Source organism: Felis catus, chromosome X (assembly GCF_018350175.1).
Source record: "Felis catus isolate Fca126 chromosome X, F.catus_Fca126_mat1.0, whole genome shotgun sequence".
NCBI lineage: Eukaryota > Metazoa > Chordata > Mammalia > Carnivora > Felidae > Felis > Felis catus.
Window position 1 is genome coordinate 35650033 of NC_058386.1, and position 13429 is coordinate 35663461.

The following is a 13429-nucleotide window of genomic DNA, read 5'->3' on the forward strand; positions in this document are numbered from 1 at the left end:
CTACTTCCCTGGCACATTTTCCTGGTGGCAGGATCAGTTCGGGGATGCCCATAAGCTGTCCAAGTCAGACGAAGCTTTGCTGTGTTCAGGAAGTGAACGGTGTCATCTGGACTCAGTTTCTCCCTCTCTCTCCTCCTGGCTCTGGCTTCCTTCTGAGACTCCCTGGTGACAGCAAGATGGCGGCAGTATCTCCTCCTATTCACTCTGGTTCAAGTGCGGCATGGAAAGTAAAGAGGATATTGTCCTGAGAGCTCTAACAAGCCCCCAGAGTGAGCCTGATTGCCACTTTGGCCTGCTTGGATCACGTGGCCATCCCGCATCCAATCACCGATGCTGGGGAAAAGGTGTTCTGACAGGCCAGGCATGAGTCACGGGCCACTCCAAGTAGGGATGTCACCTCCACCAGAACCACGTGGCTTGAGAACAGATCAGGGGGAGTAGTGAATCGCTAGTAGTCACAGATTCTTTGCCACTCCTCCCACTGAGAGGTACAGTCCATTTCCCGTCCCCTCAAATCTAGGCCAGCCTTGTGCCTCGTTTTGGCCAGAGAAAACCATGGTAGACGTAACACTGTAAATTTCAAGGCTGGGTCTTAAGGAAATCTGTGGATCCTGCTCGTGCATACTTGGGACACACTCTCATGGAATGCCGTCACGAAGCCCAAGAAGCCATGTGGAGAGGCCCCTTGTGGGGGAGAATCAAGGAGCTGTGGCCAATATCCCCAGCTGGTCTCCCAGCCAGCACCCAGCAATATGTCCCAGACACCAGGAGGAGCAGAAGAATCACCCTGCTGAGCCTGGTCAACTCACGGAACCATAAAAAACAACGAGTTGTTATTTGTTTGACGTCGTGAAGTTTGGGGATAGTTACGCAGCCAACGATGGCTGATACAGGGTGGCTCCTCAAATGAAAATTGGCAGGTTATCCTAGAAATTAAATGAGTGAAGGCTAGCTGTACAACAATCAAGATCTCACCACAGCCATCTGCTCCGTGGAGTCAAGTCTGCCTGGCAACTGATGGGCTCAAGAAACACAGACTTTTCTGGAGCGGCATTCCCGTGTCCACTCACTGGTTTTGTCAGGGTCCAGAGACAGTTGCTGGAGCCGTGGATCTCACTTCCCAATTCCAGACTCACGGCTGTGGGTTTTTAAACACACTGTCTCCGTTGGTGACTCTAGGCCTTCCCGCCTGTGGCAAAGATGGCTCCCCAGCGGGTCCGTCCCGCAGGGTGCTGGGAGTCGTTCCTGGAGACCCAGACTAGAGTTTTCACAACAGCCCTTCGGTAGTGGGTCGAATGGTGGTCTCCCAAAAGCTACAGCCGTGTCCTAACCCCTGGAAGCTGTGCATGGGACCTTATTTGGCCAAAGGGTCTTTGCAGATGTAATCGAGTTAAGATCCTGAGATGAGATCATCCTGGGTTACCTAGGTGGGCGCTAAATCCAACGACAGGAGCCCGTATGGCGGACACATGAGGAGCAAACACAGAGAGGAGAAAGGCGTGGGAAGACAGAGGCAGGGTGGAGTGATGTAGTCCCAAAGAAAGCCGGCAGCCAGCAGAAGCTAGGAGAGGCAAAGGATTCTCCCATAGAGCCTCCAGAGGGAGCATGGCCCCACCTTGATTTCAGACTTCTGGCCTCCGGAATGGTGCAGAGAATCCATTTCTGTTGTTTTAAGTCGCTCAGTCTGTGGTCATTCGGTTTGGCGGTTTCAGGGAATGAACACACCTTCTGATGATTCCGTAAGCACCAACTTCCCTGTATTAAATCCCTTTCTGCTTAAAATATCTGGAGCAGTTATTTTCGCCCTTTCTTTCTTTCTTTCTTTCTTTCTTTCTTTCTTTCTTTCTTTCTTTCTTTCTTTCTTTCGAGTTTTAACTTTTTTATTAATTTTTTACAAAGTTCATTTATTTTGAGAGAGAGAGGGAGAGAAAGAGAGAGGGAGAGGGAGAATGAGTGGATGTGGCAGAGAGAGGGGAGGAGAGAGAATCCCAAGCAGGCTGCACACTGTCAGCATAGAGCCCAAAGCGGGGCGCAGTCCCACAAACCGTGAGATCCTGACCTGAGCCAAAATCAAGAGTTGGACCCTTAACCGGACTGAGCCACCCAGGCACCCCAAGTTTGAATTTTTCTTAAGTAATCTCTACACCCAACGTGGGACTCAAACTCACGACCTTGAGATCCAGAGCCGCAGGCTCCACCACCTCAACCAGCCAGGGGCCCCTGGAGAAGTTTCTGTTTCTTGCACTGAACCCTGAGTGGTACAATTCCTTTCCCATCCCCAAAATGGAAGACCAAGGCAGCCAGAATGCAGATTGTGAGGAGGAGCCAGGGACATACTTAGATCTGAGGCACATCCGTGGTTCTGCTGCCAGCCTCAGAGGCAGCTGCATTTCTCCCCGTTCAACAGAAACACTGGTCCTGATAGAGTCTTCTCTTTTGCCAGTGCGGCAGCAAGAGTTTATTTTTATTGTAAATTATTGCAGTCAGCACACCAGCTCACCTCTGCCAACAGCCCACTACCTCCGAAGTCTTGGAATGAAGAGCCAGGCAGGGCCAGTGAGACTCATCGCTCTTTCCTTTTTTTTTTTTAATTTTTTTTAACGTTTTTCTTTATTTTTGAGAGAGACAGAGACGGAATGCGAGTGGGTTAGGGGCAGAGAGAGAGGGAGACACAGAATCCGAGGCAGGCCCCAGGCTCCGAGCTGTCAGCACGGAACCCGATGCGGGGCTCGAACTCACAAGCCGGGAGATCATGACCTGAGCCGAAGTCAGACGCTCAACCGACTGAGCCACCCAGGCGCCCCAACATCTCTCTTTCCTTTATCCCATGAAATCCAGAAAAGAGCTGGAAGCTGCCGGAACTGGACTGAGAGTTGGTGGTTTTGTTTTTATTTTAAAGACAGAGCATGAGCAGGGGAGGGGGCAGAGGAAGAGAGAGAATATTTTCTTTTTTAAGTTTATGTATTTATTTTGAGAAAGACCAAGGAAGGGCAGGGGGTGGGGAGAGAGAGAACCCCAAGCAGGCTCCACGCTCAGTGTGGAACCTGACGGGGGGCTCAATCCCATGACTGTAAGACCATGCATGACCTGAGCCAACATCAAGAGTCAGACGTTCAACCAACTGAGCCACACAGGCGCCCTGAAAGGGAAAGAATCTTAGGCAAGCTCCACGCTCAGCATGGAGCCCAACGCAGGGCTCGATCCCAGGACCCTGGGATCGCGACATGAGCCAAAATCGGGAGGTGGATGCTCAACCAACTGAGCCACTGAGCCACCCAGGCGCCCCTGGGCTGAGAGTTTTTGACCCAATACCAGTGAGAGGCTCCAACCACAGTTACTTCCTAGAGAGCAGGTTGTGTTAGTCGGCTTTCCTTCTCCAAACCAAGACTCTACATTTTCATAGAGACGCGGGTGGTATTGTGTTCGTGCGTGTCTCTGAATCTGTGTGTCTGCGTTTCTGTGTACCTTTCTGTGAGTTCGTACTTGTGTTTGGTGTTTGGGTGTGTGTATATGCGTTTATGTGTGTGTGTTTGTGTGTGTGTGTGTTTACATGCATTTACATGTGTGTTTTTATACGTGTGTATGTGTATATACATGTGGATTTATATATGCATGTGTTTGTGTGTGCCTATGTGTGTATTTTTCTTTTATTTATTTTTTTTAATGTTTATTTATTTTTGAGACAGAGAGAGACAGAGCATGAACAGGGGAGGGGCAGAGAGAGAGGGGGGGGACACAGAATCTGAAACAGGCTCCAGGCTCTGAGCAGTCAGCACAGAACCTGATGTGGGGCTTGAACTCATGGACCGCGAGATCGTGACCTGAGCCGAAGTCGGACGCTTAACTGACTGAGCCATCCAGGCGCCCCCCTATGTGTGTATTTACATGTAGGTGTGCATTTTTATATGTGTGTATATATTTTTTTTAGTTTATTCATTTTGAGAGAGAGAGAGCAGTGGAGAGGCAGAGAGACGGGGAGAGAGAGAGAATCCCAAGCAGGCTCCGCCCCATCAGCGCAGAGCCAGGCACGGGGCCCGAACTCACGAACCGTGAGATCATGACCTGAGCCAAAACCAAGAGTCAGATGCTTAACTGCCTGAGCCACCCAGGCGCCCCATATGCGTGTCTATTTATATATGTGTGTATTGATGTATGTGTTTCTACACGTGTGTATGTGTATATGTGTATATATTTGCATGTGTGTATTTGTGTGTGTGTTTATACACATGTGCGTTTATGTGTGTGTGTGTATATGCATGTGTGCTTCAATATTAGTATATTTATACGTACGTGTGTGTGTGTGTGTGTGTGTGTTTATAGGTGTGTGGAGAGAGGGTATGGGGAGAAGTGACGTGTCTGTGGTTACCGTTAATACCATAAACTTGAGCTATTGTTTTCATAAATGGGACGCCGGAGACGGTCTCTCGCTGCTCTTGCCACTGTGCTGTAGAAATGATCTTGCCACGGAAGAATCCTTCTTTCGTTCTGCAAGCCTAACCACATAATCCAGGATGGGCAAATTCTGCTCCACGGAAGCCCAGGTTTTTCTCGTTTGTCCGTGGAGTTCCCAAGCCAGAGCGCTAGAGCGCTTCATGGCCTCGGGGTTGGGGAACAAACTAAAAACCGTGGGATCGTCTGCCGGTAAAGGTGACATCACCACAGTGCTTCTCGAGAGATTCCCCGCGGTGCCGGTGTGGATGCTTATTTATTAAGCGTGCATTGTGCGCCTGGAGCTGTGCCAGCGACTGGCTTTACTGAGAGGTCCGCCTCCGTCCAGGCCGTCGGCAGGCTCTTGCCCTTACGTGGTGCCATCCCCCCTGGGTGAGGCAGGGGCCAGCTCTGTCTCTCCTACCTTGAGCCCAGTTCTCTGGAAACGAGTCTTCACGACCAAGTTCCTGCCTCGGACACGAGCTCCTGCAGGGAGTTCTGTGTTTGTGCTGCCCACATCATCCCCTAGCTACTTCCGAAGGGACTGGAGGGCCACCTCGGTGTCCGCGTGCCTTGAGAACCCTTCAGAGTCTTGAGCTCCTCTCAGGGGGCCTGGGGCCCTGCTGCCCCCCCCGCCCTTCTATATCCCCAGCGGCACACCCCTCAGGCAGCCAGGTTTTGTGGGTCCCTGCCGCCTGCCCGGCGGCCTGGCCCGTCCCGGCACCTGCCGCGGCCGCTGCCGCCGAGACTGGAAGCGTCTGGAGCTTGGGGTCCGGCCACGCTCGCCCTCCCGTCTGGATGGTCCCCAGCCCTGGTTCTGACGGCCGCACTGGCAGGAGGCTCATGTCAGACCTCAGCCTCCGGACCCCTCCAGAGCCCCGCCCGCCGGCCACAGGCTCCCAAAAGGCCAGTGTTGCCTGGAAACCATCCCAGCACCCTGCGTACCGCCCGGGGCTGGGTGAGCGCCGTGACCCCGGGGCTCAGCCAGGAGACGCGGCAAAGCCAGGGTTTCCGAGTGGGTGCAGAGGAAAAAAAAGGTGAGGAATAGAAGCCAAGGGGGTGGGGCAGGGGCCGAGGAAGGGAGGAGGAGGAGGAGGGCAGAGGGGGGAACGTACACCACGCGATCCCGAAGCACGTGACCTTCTGTGGGCGAGGAGACTTGGTGGCTGCGCCTCTCAGCCGTTGCGCGCTCGCTGCGTGCTGAGTGCTCGACGTGATCGGCACACCAGGCCTCACAACGGCAGGAATGATCCCTGCCTGGTAAGTGAGAAAACAGAAACACAGCTGGAGCGGCTCGCTCAGTTAGGCCCTGTGGTCCGATTCCCACCTGTGCCCTCGGGCCACCCTGGCCGCTGGCTTGCTAGGGATCTCTGTGACCCGCCGGTGGGGGGGGGGGTTCCCCCGCTTGAATCTGGACCGACGGGGCATGGGGACAAGCGCAAGTGGCCCGGTCCCTCCTCCAGCCTTGGCTCTGTCTCCCCTCAGGGGCGCCTGGGCTCCGGCCCCTTCTTCCGTCCCTCTTCGAGGCCCAGAGCATTGTGGCCGCCACCAGGGCCAGGGCTCCCAGCAGCCTCCCTGCCGAATCCTCTGCCATTCATCACAGAGGCCCTCCTGGACGTCTGTGTTAAGAAACAAATGTTCTCCCCCTTTAGTAAATCATGTGAAACATCACACACAGGGACAGCTGGTTAGAACACAGGCTACTACTTTCCTACAAGGTGAGGACGTTGAAGGCACAAAATGTACGCGGGGCTGCGCGCGGGCAGCGCCCAGCCTGCCAGCTCAGCACGTCCTGGCCTCCCTCCGTGTGCCCCTCTGCCTCGGGCTACGGGCCAGCTGGGCACCGCGTCTCCCTCCCCAGCCCTTGAGGAAACAAGGTCGTCTTTCTGGCTGGCTACCTGGGCGCGAGGCAGGCTTGGCAGACACAGCTTCTCCGGGTACCTCCCCAACACCTCAGCTTGATCGGCGTCTCCTCTGGTTCTTGAAACCAGAAATCTCACCAACGCGGCTCCTCCTGCGTCAGAAGGGGGAAGGGGGTGGGGGGACAGTGGTAGATAAGGCCACGTTGGACTGCAGATTAATCACGTTATTGAACTCTTTCGTAGCCCCCTGCTCTTTGTGGTGGTCTTTCTTCTCTCTGTCTTCAGGGCTCTAGCCCCAGGCTTCCATCCTTTGAAACCTACTCTTTGGAATAAATCTCATGTCAATCATTTACACCTTAGTGTAAATTTAAGTCAATGAAATAATTCTCTTTCCCAAGAGGGTTTGCATTGAAATCTTTCTGGATGGAAATCATCATGCAATGAGAGATTCGTCCCCGTTAAAGGAAGTTTGACTCATAATCTCATAAAAACAGAGAGGCATTTTGGTGGGTACAATGTTGCACGGACTGGAAATACCACAACTTCATCTACCTGTCCTGTTTCCAAACTGTCTATCGTAGCTCGACTTCTTCCCTGTATGCTCTTATTCTCTCCAGCTTAACTTGATCCTGGGACTTGAGAGGTTTTGTTGACTCACCTTTATTTATTTGTGTTTTTATTTTTTATTTTTTTAAATTTTTTTTTTCAACGTTTATTTATTTTTGGGACAGAGAGAGACAGAGCATGAACGGGGGAGGGGCAGAGAGAGAGGGAGACGCAGAATCGGAAACAGGCTCCAGGCTCCGAGCCATCAGCCCAGAGCCCGACGCGGGGCTCGAACTCACGGACCACGAGATCGTGACCTGGCTGAAGTCGGACGCTTAACCGACTGCGCCACCCAGGCGCCCCTGTGTTTTTATTTTTTTTAGAGATGGGGGAGCAGAGGGAGAGGGAGAGAATCTCAAGCAGGCTCCGCGCTGGGCTGACAAGGGGCTCGATCTCACTGCTGTGAGGTCATGACCTGGGCAGAAATCAGGAGGCAAACGCTTAATCGCCTGAGCCACTCGGGCGCCCCTTGACTCGCCTTTATGATTCATCTAGGAATCATAAGATTTCAGGTCTCATGGGATCTTGGAGATCAAATGATGGAAGTTTCTAGATGAAGACACAGAAACGCAGAGATAAGTGAGATGCCCAAGATCCCACAGCAAGTTACAGCAAAGCCGGGACCATCTCCTGGCTCCTGCCAATAGCTCTCAACTGAACAACCAACACTGTTTGCAAAATGAAGTCCGGGCAGAAACTCTTCTTTGCTAAACCACAGAGCATGGGTCTGTACCCGGGCTCCGGCCCTTCCAGGGTTGATGACATGGGCAGCCTTTGTGTAGCTTGGGAGGAGTGTTCCTAGAAGCATTTGATCTACCAAATGAGGCCGATGGAGCTTCCCTTATGGCTACAGGGTCCACCGGGTGTAAAGGCTAAAGAGACCCGAGCAAAGGTCACTGTCGTCACCATCCAAACTCCTGGCCTGAATTTTGCGACAAAGGGCCTTAGTTTCATTTTCCCAGCAGCCCAGAGCCCCTCACCCTTCAAAAGCAGAGCCACCCTTGGCCATACTCACCAAACCAGCTTTACTTAGTTACTTCCTCCTCACCACACAACACAAGGCCCCCTCGCCTATTTGAGATCAACCTTGGCCTAAATTTGACCTGAGTTTATCCCAGAAGTATAGGCCAAAGGCAGAGGACCAGAACCAATATGTGGTCCCGTGGATTAAGAGGCACTAGAAATAGAAGGCCTGGGTTCAAATCTCCCCTCTGCCACTTCCTGTTCTGTGTCTTTGGTATGTTTACTTGACTTCTCCATGCCTCAGAATCCTCATTTGTCAGGTAGGGATAATTCTGGCACTTTCCTCCGGGCCGTTGTGACAGTTAAATGGAGTCAAAACATGAAACACACCCAGAACAGTGCCTGCACATAGTAAGTGCTCACTTAAAGTTACCCATGATGTTGGGGCGCCTGGGTGGCTGAGTCGGTTTCGCGTCCGACTCTTGGTACAGCTCAGGTCATGATGATCTCACGGTTCGTGAGCTTGAGCCCCGCATCAGGCTCGGAGCTGACAGCGTGGAACCTGCTTGGGATTCTCTCTCTCTCCCTCTATCTTTAAAAAAAGAAAAAAAGTTACCCATGATGTCTTTGGTGCCTCCTTTCAAAACTTCCCAGATGTCTCTTTACCTCTCCCCTGGAAACTAAGGACTATGAGTTTTGGGTTAAAAATACTGGGGGCGGGAAGGGAGGGATGTTAAAAGAAACTGGTGTGGAAATTTCTGAAATTTATCTGAAAAACTGAAATACACTGGCCACACCCACTTTATCCTGATATCAGGCTAAACCAATCAAAGAAAACTAATAAGATAAACAAAGTTCTGGTGTGATACACTGCAGAGCACTAAATCTGTGTAAGTCTGAGCTGGCCACCAGAGTGGCCCAGAAATATCACCGTCTCCCCTTCTGCATCATCTGGGTACTGATTCACAGTAAAGGCTGGGGAACCACTGTGTGGAAGCTGCTGTCCAAGCTGCCTTCTGAGCCCCAGTGATCACAGTTTGGTGTTTATGGGCTCAGAGTAGACTGAACAGCCAGCTGTCTGCACCAGGAAAGTCCCTTGGCCGAAAAATATATCCCCCACTGGCCTGTGGTAAATGCCTGAAATTCCACCATTAGCAATGCATTCCTTTGGTTATGCCACTCCATTCTCAGGCCACAAGTTTTCAAGTGAAAATGTCCCTCAGGGGAGTAACACATGAGGACTCCGACAATTATGATGAATGAGGGTTTCAGATCATTCCTGAGAGAGGTGAGCATTGACTGCCTCGCTGGTTGGAGTGTGGCCGGGGGTAGAGGAGAAGGAGTATAGAAGAAGGAGTGGGGGCTTGGAGGGCTGAGGGCAAACTTGGACAGCAGGGCCATTGTGACGCTTTTAAAACATGGCCTTCATTCTTTGACACTCTTTCCAATGAGAGGTGGGATTTCTGGCCTCCCCCTGAATTTGGACAGGCTTGTGACTGCTTTAACCAACTTCTCGGTTCTCTGGAACATTCACTTTTGGAGCCCTGGGCCATCACATGAGAATACCAAGTACTCTGAGACCACATACAGGAAAGACCACTCTGAGCCTAGCCTGCTGGCCAGCCTCGCCAAAATTCTACATATCTGAGTGAAGCCTCCAGAACAATCCATCTGTTGGCTGAATACCAACGAGACCTCCCTCAATGAATTGAGGAGAAAAGGTGTGCAGTCAAACCCCACCCGAATTCCTGACCCATGAAATTATAAAATATAGTAAAACAGTTGTTTTAAGCCACTCAGGATTGGAGTGATTTATTAGGCAGAAATAGATAACTGGAGTAGCCATGTGCCCAGAACCTGGTCGGATAAGAGTCAGCCTCACAGACAGCTGATGTAGATGCTTCCGGGATTGGGGGACCGTGGTGGGGAGTGGGAATCCCAAATAGAACAGGCTGATCCATCAGAAACCAACGGTCTCAAGTCCCTGGAAATAATGCCCCGCCCACCCTTGGGCCTGGGCCTCTAGCCCACCACCACGTCATTTATCGGCTAGCCCACAGAATCTTCCGTCCATCCAGGGTTGGGAGCAGAAGACTTCGGGAAGTCCTGCTCAGTCCTTTACAGACGAGGACACTGAGCTTCCAAGATGGGAGGCAATTTGTAGCTCCCCCGGAGTCCATGCAGGACTTGGTATCTGGCTCTTCAGACCCCCAGAGGGGCAGCGTAAGATTTTGTGCAAAAAGCAAGGGCATGGGGGCACCTGGGTGGCTCAGTCAGTTAAGCGTCTGACTCTTGATTTTGGCTCAGGCCAAAAAAAAAAAAAAAACCCGCGTGGGGCTCCGTGCTGACAGCGTGGAGGCTGCTTGGGAGTCTCTCTGTTCTCTCTCTGCCCCTTCCCAGTTCGCTCTCTCTCTCTCTCAAAATAAATAAATGAACTTAAAAAAAAAAAAACACAAAGCATGGGCCTGGGCTCAGAAGCCAGGAAGACCTAGGTTCAAGACCTGGCTTTTTCATCTCTTGGCTTTGTTGGCCTTGGGTGAATGACTCAGTTTCCTCATCTGTGAAATGGGAATAACGGGTCCCCGTTCACAGGTTAACTTGTGAGTTACATGGCACAGCCCTGGCACACCCAGGAGTCACTGTTGCCCCATCCCTCCCTCCGTGGCCCTTTCCACCTCGTCCCTCAGGGCCCCCGCCAAGGAGCACCTGCTCAGGCTCCCTCTCTCACCTTTGACGTGTGGTGAGGAGACGGAACAGAGACCACTGGAAACAGGCTGAGTTGCCCAGCTTCACCCAGAGTGCTCCCTGAAGCCCAGGAGCTTCTCCTTGCCCATCCCTCTGCCCAGACCAGCCCCCTCAAAGCACCCTCTAATCAGTCCTGATGGTGGCTCCTTAAAATCTGTCCTTCAGATGGCCAAGGACCATGCACCCGGGAGGGCCCCTCTTGCGTAAGGAATCTGAAGATCCCAGATCCCCGCCCGACATGTCCGTGAGAGGGGTGGAGGGGGCGAGGGGGGACCTGAGTCATAGGGAAGGTTCTGTCTCCCCAGCCCACGGGTGCCCACCCCCGTCCCGGGCCCAGCCCAGGGACCGTCAGCAGCGCGTGGCAGCCAGAGACGCTTTCCAGGCAGGGCCAGGCAGGGCAGGGCTGAAGAGGGCAGAGCCAGGCGGGCCTCCTATCATCAGGAAATCTTTTCACTCACAGACGGCTGAGTTCTGTTAGCACGTTGTTGCTGTTCTAGAAAAACAGACTGTTCAGAAGGGAGAGAAGGTGGAGTCGGGAGGTTTCTTTCTTTTTTTTTTTTTCTTTTTTTTTTTTTTTTTTTTTGAAAACGTGATGGACGTGAACATAACACTCTTTTTTCTTCTGTGTAAGCGGTAGCCACCAGGTTTGTATACGCTCCCCCTCGGGTGTTTTCCAGACTCCCCCCCTTTCTTCCTTTCCATTCTGACCTACTTTGGGCTCCCTCAGAAGCAGACCGGAGACCAAAACGTGAGCAGAAGTGGTTTATTTGGAGGAAATGGAGTGGAGTACTGGAGGTGAGGAGGGGAAGGGGGCCAGGGAGCTGAGTCATTGTCTTCCAACTCCTGTGGTCTCTGGCTGAGAGCCTGGCCTGCGTGAGGCCTCGAGCGAGCCCTCCGGCCAGAGGTCACCCGAGCTCGCAGCTGGCACGCTCCCAACCTGGCAATGCCGGGGACATCTGCACAGGGCGACCCCTGCGCCCTGCTGCCGCTTCCCTACCCTCAGACCTTCTCTCTCTCTCTCTCTCTCTCTCTCTCTCTCTCTCTCTCTCTCTCTCGGCCCTGCTCACACGTGATCAGCTGACCTTCCACTCGCCCCAACCTCCACATCCACTTCCCGGGGAACCCCAAACTGAGCGGAGTCACCATAAGCCTCTGGATTCTCCCTCTGAGTTTCGGAGAAGAAAGGAGAGTGGGGACAGGAATGTTCTCACTCACCCCGCTGCGGCCTTTAGAGGAGACAGGCCCCTGCCGCAAACTGCCCTTGGCGGTCTTTCCAGAACCGTCCTGCCTCATTCCATGCTCTCCCTCAGCCCCTGCGCGCCCCGGAGCCTGAGGGTGGGCTTGGCATTCCCTGAGCCTTCGCTCTGGGGGGCCCAGACCTCACCTCGCTTTGCTAAGCCCCCACGCTCCGCTCCGTCGACTTGGGCCCAGCTGTCATTGCTGTGGCCAAGCCTTGACACGAGCGGCGAGGTTTGTTTTTATTTGCCGTTTCTAAGGCTCCTTCTCTCCCAGGAGCAGGAGGTGATGGGGAAGCTGTAATTTGCTAAACAGGCATTAATCTTCACATCAATCCCGAGAGGCAGGTAGAGCTTCTCAGTCAAAACACACAGGGCTGTGATTAGACAAGACTGGCAAGATAATGCGCAGGGATTTGCGCTCCCCGGCCAAGCCCTGGCTTCCCTGGGGCAGAACTGCTGACCTCGCCCCAGGGCTGTGGCCCACAGAGAACGTTCTTTCTGCAGAAGGGCAGAAGAGCCGGGCGTCCAGGGCCATTTCGCTGCTCCTTTTGCGCCCCCCCCCCCCATCTCTCTCCAGCCGTCCCCTGTCGGACAGGATGGAAGGAAAGTGATGCGGCCTTGGAGGAAGACAGACATAGGTTTGAACCATGCTCTGTCACTCTTTTCCATTCAACAAATGCTAATGAGTCCCTATTATATCCCTGGCACTTTTTGGTTGTGGGAATACGTGATAAATGTTGGCGGTTCCGGAGGGTCAATCCATATCGCTCTTTTCTTCTCCTCCCGACCGACTGAGAAATAGACGCGGAAGTCCAAAAGGTGAGGCCCGAGATGTTCTTTATTACGGAAAAGGCTATCTTGGCAGATGTGGCTCGAGATCTGTCACAACAATTGTCTTGCTGACGCTCACCCCAGCGTTGATCTGACCCACTCGGCTCCAGGCAGAACTGAAGACCATACAGAGCTGAGATGATGTGCTTTTTCTCAGAGGGGACCCAAACGGGGCTGAGCCCCCTGGACCCGGATTTGCCCTGACTCATCAGATAGTTCACTCACCTCGTTTGCCACCACCCTCCCCACCCCCCCCCCCGGGGCAAAGGTAGCCCCTGAGATAAGGATGTGAATGCAAGTAGGGTATTTGGGAGCGGAGGCAGGTTGGGTAACCCCAGGATGTGGCAGTTCGGCTGGGGCGGTGGGGACAGGTGATGTTGATGGCATTGGAGATGCTGGCACGTGGGTTCCCCCACCCCCAACTAGCACGGCCAAGGTGGAGGTGGGAAGGACCAAGGTGGGGTGATCAGAAGGAAGCGGCCGCTGCTTGTGACTTGAGGGGGAAACGAATTACTCCATAACTCTCAAGGACCCCACCCTCCGGATTTTACCTAGGCCTAGAGAGTTCTGACTGGGGACCCCATTTGATCTTCTCTCGGCTCCAGACATGTCATAGCGTGCATGGGTACACGTGTGCGTGCACATATGTGCACAAATACACGTGCAAACATACATGCACACATAAATACATGTGCACAGCTAAACACATCAGTGCACAGCATACAAATTACCCACATACACGGCACGTTCTCACAC